Source organism: Heterodontus francisci, chromosome 32 (genome assembly GCF_036365525.1).
Source record: "Heterodontus francisci isolate sHetFra1 chromosome 32, sHetFra1.hap1, whole genome shotgun sequence".
NCBI lineage: Eukaryota > Metazoa > Chordata > Chondrichthyes > Heterodontiformes > Heterodontidae > Heterodontus > Heterodontus francisci.
Window position 1 is genome coordinate 30,049,929 of NC_090402.1, and position 15,951 is coordinate 30,065,879.

The 15,951-nt window shown below is 44.2% G+C and overlaps 1 long non-coding RNA gene across 1 annotated transcript in view; it reads left to right on the forward strand.

Annotated features, from left to right (window-relative positions):
* The window catches only part of LOC137347732 (uncharacterized), a 38,752-nt gene that overhangs the window by 10,845 nt on the left and 11,956 nt on the right, over positions 1–15,951 (forward strand). The window contains exon 2 of the long non-coding RNA XR_010969009.1: positions 2,393–2,603. This is a non-coding gene — a long non-coding RNA (uncharacterized lncRNA). The remainder of the gene's footprint in view (positions 1–2,392; positions 2,604–15,951) is intronic.

A 15,951-nucleotide genomic window follows, 5' to 3' on the forward strand; every position in this document is an offset into this window, starting at 1 on the left:
TTCTTCGGAACTCCGGGTTCCGAAGAAGGGTCACTGACCCGAAACGTTAACTCTGCTTCTCTTTCCACAGATGCTGCCAGACCTGCTGAGTGATTCCAGCATTTCTTGTTTTTGTTTCAGATTTCCAGCATCCGCAGTATTTTGCTTTTACTCCAAAAGTAATTAATTGTTTGTGAACCATCTGAGATAGCCTGAGGACATGATGAAACACCTCGGGAATGCAAATACTTTCTTTTTTTCTGTAATCATCCAAGTATCTGACAAGGTGTGTATTTAAAGATTCAAGGAAAGAAATTTCTCTGTCGCTAGGAGAATTGTGATTTTGAGAATGCAATTGTTTGTGCGTCATTAGTGGCGGATAAAAATGGTCATTCTCCTGTATTTTCTTAAAAGAGGATTTTTACCCTTCCAGAATAATCTCACTTTTTCAAATCATGTTATTAACTTAGTTCTCATTTTAATTGATGCGAATATTTCCAAACTATTGCATACTTCTTTGGGCAAAATACTCAATGGTCAACTATTCCGGCCACCTGTGTTTCCGATGACACATTTGCTGCTAAGAATATCGAGAAAGAATCTAATAAAGGACTAACAGTTCCTGTTTAAGGCTTGTCCCCATGGCAACTACTTTATTAAAGGTTTTTTTGGTTGAGACGAGAGGACTGAGAAACAGCTGGAAAACATTGACACTAATTAGGAGTTGAGAGGAATGAGTGTTTCAATAAAAGGAAAGGCTTCAGTACTGGAGTTTACTCCCATTGTTGCACAGGTTCCAACCAATCAGCATTCATGTGGGCACAATGCAAAATTCAGCTGGAAATGTAGACGCTTGTCAACTAACGATCTTCAGAATTTTCTCCTTTCAACTGATTATGGCCATTAGATAAAGGCTTTTCATTTCCTTTTATCTAGTTGGAAAAGAATGTTTTTGTGGAAGCCAACTTGTGCAGTTACCCTTGGGTTAAAATTATTGCATCCAGTCAGAATCATCTTTTTTGAATCTGTGTGTATTGTCTAATATGCTTAACGCAATAGAAGATTTGTTAATCATCTCTTTACTTCACACAATGGTTATAAGATCAGATCCCAGAGTTTGACAACATTTTTGATACTACCCTCTAAGTTTTGCTATATTTTTCTATTAGAAAATCACACTTCCACACAGTCTACGAGTTCCGTCCAGTAAAATGAATGCTTGGAAAACTGTGTTAGTAGACAACAAAAGGCGAATATGAGAAGAAAATCAAACTCATTCTTACAGCTTTAGCAGTTCAGAACTTAGCTTTTTGCTTCTATGAATACTGTTAGACTTTTGCCTCTGTTGGTTCAATTGGATTTAAACAATCTAACTTGATTAATCTAACTGACCAGATTTACAGACATCTAGTTGTTGAAAAGTATGAGGTCATTCGAGTTCGACATCGAAAATCAATTTGTGGTTTTTAGATATCATTACTACTTCATGGAAAAAGCATGCTAGCTTTAAAATAAAATGGTAAAAATATATATTTTTATACAAGCAATGACATATTTTTCCCACTGGTACATTCAGCTGAATTCCAAGTGAATACTTTGCTCGACTACAACTAACTCTTTGAGGTTTGTTGAGAAAAGCCTTCAAGTATGAGGCTCAAAGGTCTTTCCTTGTTAAAGAAAAACATTAAGCAGCAGTCACACATTTTAGCTGCATTTTTACAGTTTAATTTTATAATGAGTTCATAATTTTACTCAACTAATTACAACCATATGGTGAACATGACACTTAAACTACAAACCAAGATATCTGTATGAAACAATATTTAATAATATTCTACATACACAATCACTCTGACAAGTTTATATAATGGATTTTGCATTAATAATGATGGTGACGTTTGCAGCCATTACACTGCTGAAACTGACAGTGACTTTGCGAGTGTGCATGATAACATGGAAATCCTCAGTTGCTGTAGGCGATTCTGTGCTCCTCCACAGGATGCGCTATCTAACTCCTCGACATTGAAAAATAATTCAGGAAACATGGCACTGGTGGGAATTTGGGCTAACTGCCCACTTCTTACAATCTTTTTGCACCAGAAACTTTTAGGGCCAATTCGAGGCAGCACAATGAGCCTCTTCTGGCATTTGCAAATATTTAATGAGTTATGAGTTTAATGAGGCCACCATAGTATTGAAAGGAGGATTTCTACAATGAATAACACTTTCAAAATGTATGAGAAATGCAGGTATCAGATTGTTCAATTTTTCTCTTCATATTTACCTGACTTTAAAATTTTTGTTCAAATATGTCACTTTTTGACATGATTCTGCTCACATTTATATGACTTTTTAAAATCCTGTTTACATGCACATGACATCTTAAAGATGATTTCTGCAATTTTTTTTGAAGGGTACTGCAACAGCTTAAAGAGGAAGACTGTGAGGGAGAACCATACTTTCAAAGCCGAAAGATTCTGTGGGCATTGCTTCTTTTCACTGTCCCACGTGCTCTAACGTTTCCTACCATTTTAGACTACGCTGCAGAGATGCATTGGGTTCCACATCATGAAGAAATTCTCTGGGCTTTCCAATAAAGGTTTTCACCTGGACTATCACATCAGGTCAGTGTTTTGGCGGAGGTCAGTGGGGAGCAGCAGCAAAATATACAGATTTCCATTTCCACACTTAAAAATTAAGATATTTTCAAGTTCTCCAGAGGTATTTGATTAAATGCTTCATGTTATTATTCTTCGTAAGAATAACTTGATGACATTAGGCAAAAAGCAGCATTAACTATTGGATTTTGGTATTCAACAGACAGCAGGTTGAGCTCCCATTCCGAGGCCTGAGTTCACATTCCAGGCGTGAGTGTACAAAATTAATTGTTGGAATGCTGCACAAGTCAGGAGTGTACTGGAATACCCTCCACTTGCCTGGATGAGCACAGCTCCAACAACACTCAAGAAGCTCGACACCATCCAGGACAAAGCAGCTCGCTTGATTGCCACCTCATCCACCACCTTAAGCATTCACTCCCTCCATCAATAGCGCACAGTGGCTGCAGTGTGTACCATATACAAGATGCACTGCAGCAACTTGCCGAGCCTCCTTTGACAGCACCTTCCAAACCTGCAACCTCCCCCACCCATGCAGGACAAGGGCAGCAGACACATGGGACTACCACCATCTGCAAGCTCCCCCTCCAAGCCATGCACCATTCTGACTTGGAGATATATTGCCATTCTGTTACTGTCATTGGGTAGAAAGGCTGGAACTCCCTTCCTTACAGCACAGTGCAGCAGTCGAGAAGGAAACTCACCACCACTTTCTCTGTGGCAATTAAAGATGGGCAACAAATGCTGGCCTTGCTAGTGATGCTCAAGAATAACAAGAAAGTGCAACCCAATTTATCAGTATATAAGTGATAGGTGATGGAGGACCAGAAAACACATGGAGAAGTTATGTAAGCATGGGACTATGTCAGGAGGCTTTTCCTTTCACAAAAGGCCATCAAACTTTGGGAAGAATTGCTGTCTCATGCAGTGAGTGTGGATTTACTGCAGACATTCAAAAGGGAGCTGGACAAATGGATATGTGTGGTCTGATAAAATTTTTTATTCAATAACACTTCAGAGATTGCCTTACTTTGACTCTCTCCCTCTGCAACAACACAGAAACAAAATTGGAAACGTGGACAGATAGGCCAGAATCTTCACAACTAATTAAATTTGAGGGTGTCGGGAACATTTCCGGGTCCCAACCCTACTCATTTCAGCTTTCCGCCTGCCTGTGCGATCTTATGCGAGGCGTTCGCTGTCCAATTATGGACAGTGGGTAGCACATGGCAACAGGAGGGTGAATCAAAGGGCGCCCATGGGAGAACCGTCTGGCAGCCCCATTGGGACAGGTGAGCGCTGTTCAGGCAGAGAGAGAGCGAGAGGGCCACCTCAAAATGGAGGTGCTCATGAAAGGGTCCAAAAGGCATACGAGAAGCGAAGGACTAGAACTGTCAGGGGCATCAGTCTGGAGTGGGAACTCTTCCACATGAATGCATTTGGCCATGGATGTCCCACATAGAGCCTTTTTGATCCTTTATACCAGCACATGCAACAGGCTATGATGGCAAGATAACTTCCGACCTTGAAGCCGTCTCTGAAGCATTGCTGGGCTCCAGACACAGCAGGGGCCTGTGGAATGCCAGAAAACCTGCCTCCCTCTTCGAGAATTGCTGTTAATTGAGGCCTTATGTATCTTAATTGCCTGCCCTTCTCCAGCAGGTGGGTTCCTGATTCCATTGACAGCCTGTCCCTAGGAAACTCACCCAGAAGCAGGACCACATTGGGGAGCTGTCCAGATTGGGTTTCCCCCTATTTTCCTGGGCCCACGGCTCCAAGGGCCAGGAAAATCCCAGTCATAGTCACTGAAGGGCATCATCAAATCGTAAGGCTTTGGAATGGGTCGATCGTGACATGTAGTTTAAACCAGTCCATTGCTACCTCACGGAGATGCAGGTTTTCTTGAATTTGTGCTCACAGAACTGTATCTCAATACCACCTCACTAGACCTACACCATGTCTCTATTTTATTCTGATATTGAACATTTGAGTGTCAATTTTATTAGCCAATACCTTTTGAGCACAAAGCCTAGATTGACATTTCAATTGATCATGGCACTGTCGGAGGAACCATCTTTCAGATGAAACATTAAATTAAAACCCCGTTGTCTGTTCAGATAAGTGTAAAAGACCCCATGGTATTATGTGAACAGAAGGAAGCTCTATCCCTGTGCGCTGGCCAAGATTCATTCCTCAAAGTGGCACCTTGCTGTGTTCACATTAGCTGCTAGGTTTGCCTACAAAACAACAGTGATTACACTTGAAAACAAATCTATTGGCAGTGCAGTACTTTGGGACATACTGATGGCCTGAAAGGTGCTATATGAATGCTAATTCCTTCTTTCTTTCAAGAAACAGTATTTACTGGCCCAAACAATTATTCTGATGCATATCAAGGAGGTCTGTCTTCAAAAAGTCATCTTCTGTAGGCCAATCCGCAGGCAACCTATATGTAGGAGACAGCTCTTCCCAAAAGTGTGAAAATCACCGGATCCTTTTAAAGCCACCACTCGTGGTGATGCCACATACCAAAACAATCGGCTAGCTGTTTGCAGATGCATTAGTCAAGTGAAAAATAGGCATTGTTTGGAAGGTGCAACACATTCATCACCATCACTATGGAAAGAGTGATCAGCTTGACAGAATCCGTCTCAGATGTTAGGCTTCCCAAGAGTGCAGAGCATCATATATGAGACCAGTGTGCTAAGCAGAGCATGGCCACTACTTCCTGACAGTTATGGTGCATTCCTGTCCTCTGAGAACATCACTGTGCTGTGCTAAACAGGGCAGCCCTCCTCACATTCCTTTTATACAACAGGGCATTCATTTGCTAGCCTTTAAGCAGCGAATGGGAGTCGCAAAGCTCTCTCACTTGCCCATAGATTCTGTTTTAGACCAGTGCACTGGATTTCTTTTCACCATTTCTGCTTCACACCTCTTCCTCCTTTTGAGCAAAGGCTGACAATTAAGTAAAATCCATTTTAAGCCTTAAGTGGGCACATCCTTTTAAATTTGAACTGCTGGCTCAATTTTTATACGTCCTCCATTCAGTTAGTTGGCAGTGCAAAGCCAAGACTGCGCTCAAAGCTCATTTCTGTTATTCAAATGAGTTGTAAATTGTGAGCAGTTAGCTCAGTCTGTTTCTGGCTAGCTCCGGACTAGCAGCAAGCCATTGCCAACTGTACTTTACCAGGATTGCAAAGCCAATTCTTATAATGTAAATAAAGTCAAACTGATCCACATACTTAATGCAGATCATTGCAACTCAAGAGGTTTCTCACAAAGATTTTCCAGAAAAAGTACAACCTGAAATATCTCCAAAAATACTGTGCTGCAATGTTATCCTAGAAAAATACGTACGAGCACAATTTTGGAGACTCTTCTCCCAGCACGGAATTGCACTCAGTAGACACAAGGATTGGAGAACCTGGTATGGAGGTCAGTACACCTGGTTCATGGCACTCCTGATTTTACAGCCATCAGTGTTAAGGATTGAACAGAGAATCTAAAGCATGATAAATAGTGTGCATTGATCTCTGCACTTCATGCCTGTCTGTCAAAAGATATTGTGCTCTGAAAGTTACATAATTAACCTTTCCAGTAAGAAAGGGCATTCAAAAGTTTTGAGCACTAAATTAAAATAGCAATGCTGTATAGAAAGCTTGTCCCTGTTCGAAAACCAAAATGATCGTGTTTTATGTTTCTGAAATTCAAGGTTAAATGGTAATGCAATTTCTAAGTAAAAGGCTGATATACTGGCAAAAATACCTCAGGGAACCTGGTCTATTATAAGCAGCTGGTGGATTTATTTATGTAACACAGTTTTCAATGTCAGTTTATCATTGCAATGCTCATGGCAATTGATATTCCTCGCTACAGTTTAAGCACAATATTTTTACAATATTTCAGATGTTCTTTATAAGAATAAAGATTTTTATTCCCTCAGAGAAAGACCCCATTAGGATTGTTCCTACCGCTTTGCTTAAGGCTGCAAAGATTGGTGAACACAGACATCATATAGAAACTATTCTGATCGAAAGTGACAGATTAAAAGCCACACATATATTCAAATCTGACACTGCCCCCATCTCTTTCATTTTTCTTTCTTGTTATGACAATGAATGGACTCCAAAATTAGCTGCTCTGTTTCTTCACTGGCAGAGCCGAAGGTTTTTGCTTCAATTTTGAAAAATTCACAGATGAATGGAGCTAAAACAATCAGACATTTCAGCACAGGAGGAGAAATTAAGTCCATTGTCCCAATGCCAGTGCCAGCCCTATACTGGAGCTATTTACTCTCAAGCTATTTCCATGCTCATTCTTCATGGATTTAAAATCTTTTTCTTTGTTGAGTGTTTCTCTCATTCCTCCATAAATGTTGAGATTGACTTGGTTTCAATAACTGCTTGTGCTTAGGTCAGGCGTAAACCATGGAAGAAATGCAGAGCTCTTATATGAATTTTTAGCTCAGCCAAGGTGTTGCAATCCAGGCTCATCCCAACACACAGCCACGAAGCAACTTCTAAGGCTAGGCCGACACCTCCTATGATCCATAATGGTTACGTGCAGGTTAAATGGGTCAGTTTGCCGCAGGATTAACAATTTCTCAAGCTGCATGTGCAAAGATGTTTATGCAATGTGCATCATACATCCCTGAAAACTCCAACAGGTGAGAAAACAGCAAACCCTTTGATTCATGGGAGACGCTATTCGGTGTACAGAAACTGCCTGGCTGCTGTGAACACAGATTGAGTGTGTTTTGGGAGGACCCCAATTGTTCCATATTCTAATAACCCTTTACATGAAAATGTTTTTCTAACCTCCCTTTCCTCCTTCTCGTACTAATTGTAAACATATGCCCTCCTATTACTAATGGAGCAACGAGTGGAAATGATCTTTCACTTTTTATCCTCTCAAACCCTTTTAGAATTATCACATTAATTAGATACCCCCAAACCTTCCCTGTTTTGGTAAATATAGTACTAGTTTATCAAGTTCCAGATCATAATTATATACTCCAAATATTAGTATCATTCAGGTGAACTTAATTTGCAACCTTCCTATGAGTCCAATATTGTTTCTAAAATGGAGCACAACACATTACACACAGTAGTTCAACTGGGGCCTAACTTAAGTTTTGTACAGCTTCATCATCATCTTGCTATTGTACCCAATGTCTTGAGACTAATTTTAGTCCATATAAATCAAGAATTCATTTCCATTCACTGAAGACAATTTCTACAGAAATTGGCAGTCTACTGTCATGGGACCTTTGTTTCCATGCAATCAGAATACAGGACCCTTCCACTCAACAGGCAATTCCAGGAACCGTCTACTTGGTACTATGCTCACTTAAACATAATAAATAGGTTATGGTTCAGGGTACAGTCCGTTTTATTTGCATACACATTTTGTTTTTAAAAAGTGTAAAATGCTTTGCAAAAGCCATTATGCCTCTTTAAAACAAAGTTCATACACTGTGGTTGTTTTAAATTTCTGCAATGGTTCTGTGCCAAGTTTGATATGTCAGGAATGGATTTCACAACAGTGTGATAACATTCTCCCAGGAACAGATTGAGAAAGTTAAGTTAAAAATTCAGGTACTTGGCATACAACCTGAGTGTGTAAAAATACAGCAGTCCTCCAAACGTGGAGGGTGGACTATTGATTTGTGTCAGTGATCACAGTTAACTTTTATGCTGCCAAAAAAGGCTCATCAACATGGGCTGCATAGTTTGGAAAATTATCAATTTGAACATCCAAAACAGGTGGGTTGGGGGTCAGGTCAGATGGGATAAAATTTTAAGTATCTCCAACCTGGCCACTTCTGAGCTTAACAGAGGCAGGACAAGGGTTGGGCAGCCAACCCACTCCCGGGAGGCCGGCTGGCAATCTAAATATTTTAATGAGGCTGGCAGCCTCTGATTAAACCTGCATTGCAAGTTTTCCAGTGGTTGGCCGAGTTTCCCAGGCGTTGGGAGGTGAGGAGAGCTTCAGTGAGAAGATAGGTGCTTTTACAGCACTGCTTGTGGGCCAGGAGCAGCAGGAGGGCTTCCCCTACCTCCCTACAAAGATCCAACACCCACCATACAAAAACCCCTGGGATGAGAAATCAGATACCACCCCGGAATCTATCTAGGAATAAAACATACTTCTGTGGAAAACTCCACAACTTGCTGTGAAACCCACATTTCCTGTCTGAAACTCTGCTCCCCCACCACCACTCCCCCCAACCTCCGAAAACCTGTGAAACCTGTCCCTGTTAATATCCAGGCCTGTGATGCTGAAGTAAACACGATTACAGCAATATGTCACTGCATTGGCAGGAGTAGATTTATCAATGCATTAATTTGACAGAACTAAAACACTAAAAATAAATTCAATTTAAGCACTTTGAAATCTCTTGCACCCATCAAACCACTCCCAATTTTTTTCTATCCTCTGCTCATTTTGTAAAATAAAACTTCCTGTTACTTTTGGTCCCCAAACTAATCTCATTTTTTTCTAACCTGCCCAAATATATAATGAAGCTTAAAATCTTTCATTTGCTTTTTTTTCTGCTCTTCATTTTGGAGGCAGCATCATTTATTAAAACTTTAAAGACAGAGTTCTCGCTGAATTGAAAGCTCGGAGACTGAAGACTGACTTAATCATATAAATGCAGGCAGGCCAGTCCTTGACATGTTTTTACAGGCTGTGCTGACAACTATATTCATTGGCAGCTCCTGAGCCTAACGGCGCCTGGGTGAGTAAATACGTTCACTGTGCTGGTGTTGGAAGGGTTCATCTTGATTCAGAAGTACCCATCTTCAAATAAGTCTCTTGTACTTTTGTATAATATTCAGTCCCCCATGTTTATCCTGTGTCAAATGACTCTGATGCATTAAATACAGGATGAAAGCTGGCTGGCAGTGTGGTACAAAACGGCCATTCATTCAACTGGCTTCAGATGATGTCATCAACTGCCAGAGCAATGCCCAGATGAATTTAAGTATTAACAGAAGCATAAAATTGAATTAATACCATAAATTCATGATCACGTGTAAAAAAACTGGGACTGAGGAAAAGGCATTTGATCCATTGAGCTCATTCCTTCCACGGTCTATACATGACGGCATCAATTGAGTAGTTCTCCCACTGCAAAGCTTTCTTGCTAAAACCTCTGTGACTCTAACAAATCTAGTAATTTTGCTAAAACACTCAATCCCTTTCCTTGACAGGTATCACAACACAGAAGCAAAATACTGTGGATGCCGGAAATCTGTAATAAAAATAGAAATGCTGGAAATTCTCAGCAGGTCTGGCACTTGAACTTCACAAGTATCAATCCATTTTAACTGAATGAATTAACACACTAAATTATGTTTTCCATGTCCACTTTCCTGTGGGGGGAAAAAAATCCTTCTCATCTTTGCCGAGTAAAGTTTGCAATTCTGCCCTTCAACTATTTAGCTTGGAAAGTGAGCAGAGAATTGGCTTACTTTGGCTTTAGCCGCACCTTTTAATTATGCTAAAGATCTGTGCTATTTCTTTTCAGTTGTTTTTTTTTCCTCTCCAGTCTATTTCTGGATGGAATTTTTTTAAACCATCTTTCAAATTAGGATGCACGATGTGCCATAAGATGGCAGATTGCACTGCACTTGTGTATAAACTAAAAATTTAGGTCACTGCTTGGGGGCTGAAAGCAGGAGGCTCACCTTATATATGAATCATTGCAGTGAATGGTCCCCTCGCCCACTCTGGGAGTCCATTAATCTGCAACTAGCCCAATCCTACGGACCTATCACCCCTGCAGCTCTCAGGTGAGCAGAAATGTCATTCCTCAAGCTCCAGCAGCTCATGGGTACCAACGCCCCTCCAGATCCTTCTTCCCGTTCACTTCCCTCTAACCCCATCCCTTCTCCTAATCTGACCCCTTGCCATGTATTCACAATACCCTCTGACCTTCTTCTCTCTGATGCTGAATGATCTGTACTTAAGAAAGGACTCAGTTTTATCCCCTTACACCCTCACCTCAGTGAATTTTGCACTCAGTATAACGTTGAGCTCTTCTTCCGTCACCTTTGCCTCCAGGTTCACTTATTTATTTAGGGATACAGCACTGAAACCGGCCCTTCGGCCCACCGAGTCTGTGCCGACCAACAACCAGCCATTTATACTAACGGTGCAGTAATCCCATATTTCCCTACCACCTACCTACACTAGGGGAAATTTACAATGGCCAATTTACCTATCAACCTACAAGTCTTTGGCTGTGGGAGGAAACCGGAGCACCCGGTGAAAACCCACACGGTCACAGGCAGAACTTGCAAACTCCGCACAGGCAGTACCCAGAATCGAACCTGGGTCCCTGGAGCCGTGAGGCTGCGGTGCTAACCAGTGCGCTACTTCTTTGACCAGGAGTCCTCGCCTCGAACAACGGACACTTTCGCCTGTCTTCAGTATTCTCCCTTCACCTGGACCCCTCCCTCTGGTCCGTTACCCACTCTTGATCTTTTCATTGAGAACTGTCGGCATGAAATCGGCCGTCTCAATTTTCCCGCTCCCCTCGCTCACTCTAACCTGTCTCCCTCCGATCATTCTCCACTCCATTATCTCAAATCTAACCTCAACGTTATGATCAAACCTGGTGACAATGGAGGTACTGTTGTTGTCTGGGACTGCAGCCCAGCATGCACAGAAGATGCCTGGGAACTGGGAAGGCAGGTATGTTTTGATTGCCTCGCCGGGGGTAATCGGTTGGGCCCCAGCAAGGCAAGGGTGGTCTTTTGGGGGGGAAGGGGGGCATGTTGGGTCTTGGGCATGGTTGGGGTAGCGGGGGCAGCCCTCCATCAGCTCCAGGATGTCAGCTTACCATGCGTAAAATCTGCGTGGAGCCAGGCAAAGACCCTTAAGTGGCCGTTAAGTAGCCACTTAGGGCCTTGATTGGCCTGGGGTGGACGGGCTGTTTCTCGCCGCCACCCACCCCGCCCCCCACCGGCCCTACGTAAGGGGAGCTGGAGGCTGAGCGGGTCGGGAAAGCCTCCAGCTCCATTTTATGACACACCCGCCACCATCTGGCTTGTTGGGATGGCTTAATTTCCGGTCACTGTCTGTAGGACCGTCACTGACCGTCATCTCCTCCAGAGAACTTCCCTCGACAGCTTCCAACCTCATAGCCCTGCAACTCCGGAGAGCCCACTTCTACCTCCTTCCCAAAATCCACAAACAGGACTGTCCTGGCAGACCCATTGTTTCAGCCTTTCCTGCCCCACTGAACTTGTTTCTTCCGATCTTGACTCTGTCTTTTCTCCCCTGGTCCAGTCTCTTCCCACGCCCTTTTTTTAAATTCATTCCTGGGATGTGGGCGACGCTGGCCAGGCCAGCATTTATTGCCCATCTATAATTGCCCTTGAGAAGGTGGTGGTGAGCTCCCTTCTTGAACTGCTGCAGTCCATATGATGTGAGTATACCCACAGTGCTGTTAGTGGGAGTTCCAGGATTTTGACCCAGTGACAGTGAAGGAACGGCGATATTGTTCCAAGTCAGAATGGTGTGTGACTTGGAGGGGAACTTGCAGGTGGTGGTGTTCCCACGTATTTGCTGCCCTTGTCCTTCTAGTTGGTAGAGGTCGCGGGTTTGGAAGGTGCTGTCTAAGGAGCCTTGGTGAATTGGTGCAGTGCATTTTGTAGATGGTACACACTGCTGCCACTGTGCGTCGGTGGTGGAAGGAGTGAAAGTTTGTAGATGGGTTGCCAATCAAGCGGACTGCTTTGTCCTGGATGGTGTTGAGCTTCTTGAGTGTTGTTGGAGCTACACCCATCCAGGCAAGTGGAGAGTATTCCATCACACTTCTGACTTGTGCCTTGTAGATAGTGGACAGGCTTTGGGGAGTCAGGAGGTGAGGTACTCGCCTCAGGATTCCTAGCCTCTGACCTGCACTTGTAGCCATGGTATTTATATGGCTACTCCAGTTCAGTTTCTGGTCAATGGTAGCCCCGAGGATGTTGATATTGGGGGATTCAGCGATGGTAATGCTGTTGAATGTCAAGGGGAGATGGTTAGATTCTCTTTTGTTGGAGATGGTCATTTCCTGGCACCTGTGTGGCACGAATGTTACTTTCCACTTATCAGCCCAAGCCTGGATATTGTCCAGGTCTTGCTGCATTTCTACACTGACTGCTTCAGTATCTGAGGAGTCACGAATGGTGCTGAACATTTTGCAATCATCAGCGAACATCCCCACTTCTGACCTTATGATTGAAGGAAGGTCATTGATGAAACAGCTGAAGATGGTTGGACCCAGGACACTATCCTGAGGAACTCCTGCAGTGATGTCCTGGAGCTCAGATGATTGACCTCCAACAACCACAACCATCTTCCTTTGCACTAGGTATGACTCCAACCAGCGGAGGGTTTTCCCCCGATTCCCATTGACCTCAGTTTTGCTAGGGCTCCTTGATGCCATACTTGGTCAAATGCTGCCTTGATGTCAAGGGCAGTCACTCTCACCTCACCTCTTGAGATCAGCTCTTTTGTCCATGTTCGAATCAAGGCTGTAATGAGGTCAGGAGCTGAGTGGCCCTGGCGGAACCCAAACTGAGCGTCACTGAGCAGGTTATTGCTAAGCAAGTGCCGCTTGATGGCACTGTTGATGACACCTTCCATCACTTTACTGATGATTGAGAGTAGGCTGATGGGACGGTAATTGGCCGGGTTGGACTTGTCCTGCTTTTTGTGTACAGGACATACCTGGGCAATTTTCCACATTGCAGGGTAGATGCCAGTGCTGTAGCTGTACTGGAACAGCTTGGCTAGGGGCGCGGCAAGTTCTGGAGCACAGATCTTCAGTACTATTGCCGGAATATTGTCAGGGCCCATAGCTTTTGCAGTATCCAGTGCCTTCAGTCGTTTCTTGATATCACATGGAGTGAATCGAATTGGCTGAAGTCTGGCATCTGTGATGCTGGGGACTTCAGGAGGAGGCCGAGATGGATCATCAACTTGGCACTTCTGGCTGAAGATTGTTGCAAATGCTTCAGCCTTATCTTTTGCATTGATGTGCTGGGCTCCCTCATCATTGAGGATGGGGATATTTGTGGAGCCACCTCCTCCACTAAGTTGTTTAATTGTCCACCACCATTCACGGCTGGATGTGGCAGGACTGCAGAGCTTCGATCTGATCCGTTGGTTATGGGATCGCTTAGCTCTGTCTATTGCATGCTGCTTACGCAGTTTGGCATGCAGATAGTCCTATGTTGTAGCTTCACCAGGTTGACACCTCATTTTGAGGTATGCTTGGGGCTGCTCCTGGCATGCCCTCCTGCATTCTTCATTGAACCAGTGTTGGTCTCCTGGCTTGATGGTAATGGTAGAGTGGGGGATATGCCGGGCCATGAAGTTACAGATTGTGGTTGAGTACAATTCTGCTGCTGCTGATGGCCCACAGTGCCTTATGGATGCCCAGTTTTGCATTGCTAGATCTGTTCGAAATCTATCCCATTTAGCACGGTGATAGTGCCACACAACACGATGGACGGTATCCTCAATGTGAAGGCGGGACTTCGTCTCCACAAGGACTGTGCGGTGGCCACTCCTACCACACAGTCATGGACAGAAGCATCTGCAGCAGGCAGATTGGTAAGGATGAGGTCAAGTATGTTTTTCCCTCGTGTTGGTTCCCCCACCACCTGCCGCGGACCCAGTCTAGCAACTATGTCCTTTAGGACTCGGCCAGATCGGTCAGTAGTGGTGCTACCGAGCCACTCTTGGTGATGGACATTGAAGTCCCCCACCCAGAGTACATTTTGTGCCCTTGCCACCCTCAGTGCTTCCTCCAAGTGGTGTTCAACATGGTGGAGTACTGAGTCATCAGCTGAGGGAGGGCAGTAGGTGGTAATCAGTAGGAGGTTACATGGCCTATGTTTGACCTGATGCTTGAGACTTCATGGGGTCCGGAGTCGATGTTGAAGACTCCCAGGACAACTCCCTCCCTACTGTATACCACTGTCCCGCCACCTCTGCTGGGTCTGTCCTGCCGGTGGTACAGAACATACCCAGGGATAGTGATGGCAGTGTCTGGGGCATTGTCTGTAAGGTATGATTCCGTGAATATGACTCTGTCAGGCTGTTGCTTGACTAGTCTGTGGGACAGTTCTCCCAACTTTGGCACAAGCCCCCAGATGTTAGTAAGGAGGACTTTGCAGGGTCGACAGGGTTGGGTTTGCCGTTGTCGTTTCCGGTGCCTAGGTCGATGCCGGGTGGTCCGTCCAGTTTCATTCCTTTTTCTTGACTTCGTAGAGGTTAGGTACAACTGAGTGGCTTGCTGGGCCATTTCAGAGGGCATGTAAGAGTTAACCACATTGCTGTGGGTCTGGAGTCACATGTCGGCCAGACCAGGCAAGGACAGCAGATTTCCTTCCCTAAAGGACATTCGTGAACCAGATGGGTTTTTACAACAATCGACAATGGTTTCATGGCCATCATTAGACTAGCTTTTAATTCCAGATTTATTAATTAAATTCAAATTCCACCTTCTGCTGTGGTGGGATTTGAACCCATGTCCCCAGTGAAATACCCTCATTCTCCTGGTTACTAGTCCAGTGATAATACCACTACACCACTGCCTGACCTATGTCATGTCAACTATTTCCAGTTTCCTGGCCCTAACCGCCTCCTCTTCACTATGGACGTCCAACCTCTCTACACCTCCATCCCCCACTAGGATGGTCTGAGGGCTCTCTGCTTCTTCCTGGAACAGAGGCCCAACCAGTCCCCATCCACCACCACCCTCCTCTGCCTGGCTGAACTTGTTCTCACATTGAACAACTTCTACTTCAACTCCACTCACTTCCTCCAAATAAAAGGTGTTGCTATGGGTATTCGCATGGGTCCTTGTTATGCCTGTCTTTTTGTGGGATATGTCAAACATTCCTTATTCCTGTCCTACTCAGGCCCCCTCCCCCACCTCTTTTTCTAGTGCATTGATGACTGTATCGGTGTCACTTCCTGCTCTCGCCCCAAACTGGAAAACTTCATCAACTTTGCTTCCAATTTCCACTCTTCTCTCACCTTTACATGTTCCAATTCCGACACTTCCCTTCCCTTCCTTGACATCTCTGTCTCCATCTCTGGGGATAGCTCTGGAGCTGCTCCTGGCATGCTCTCCTGCACTCTTCATTGAACCAGGACTGATCCCCTGACATGATGGTAATGGTTGAGTGAGGGATATGCCAGACCATGAGGTTACAGACTGTGATTGAATACAATTCTGCTGCTGCTGATAGCCACAGCGCCTCTTGGATGCCCAGTTTTGAGCTGCTAGATCTGTTCTGAATCGATCCCATTTAGAACGGTTGTAGTGCCACACAACACG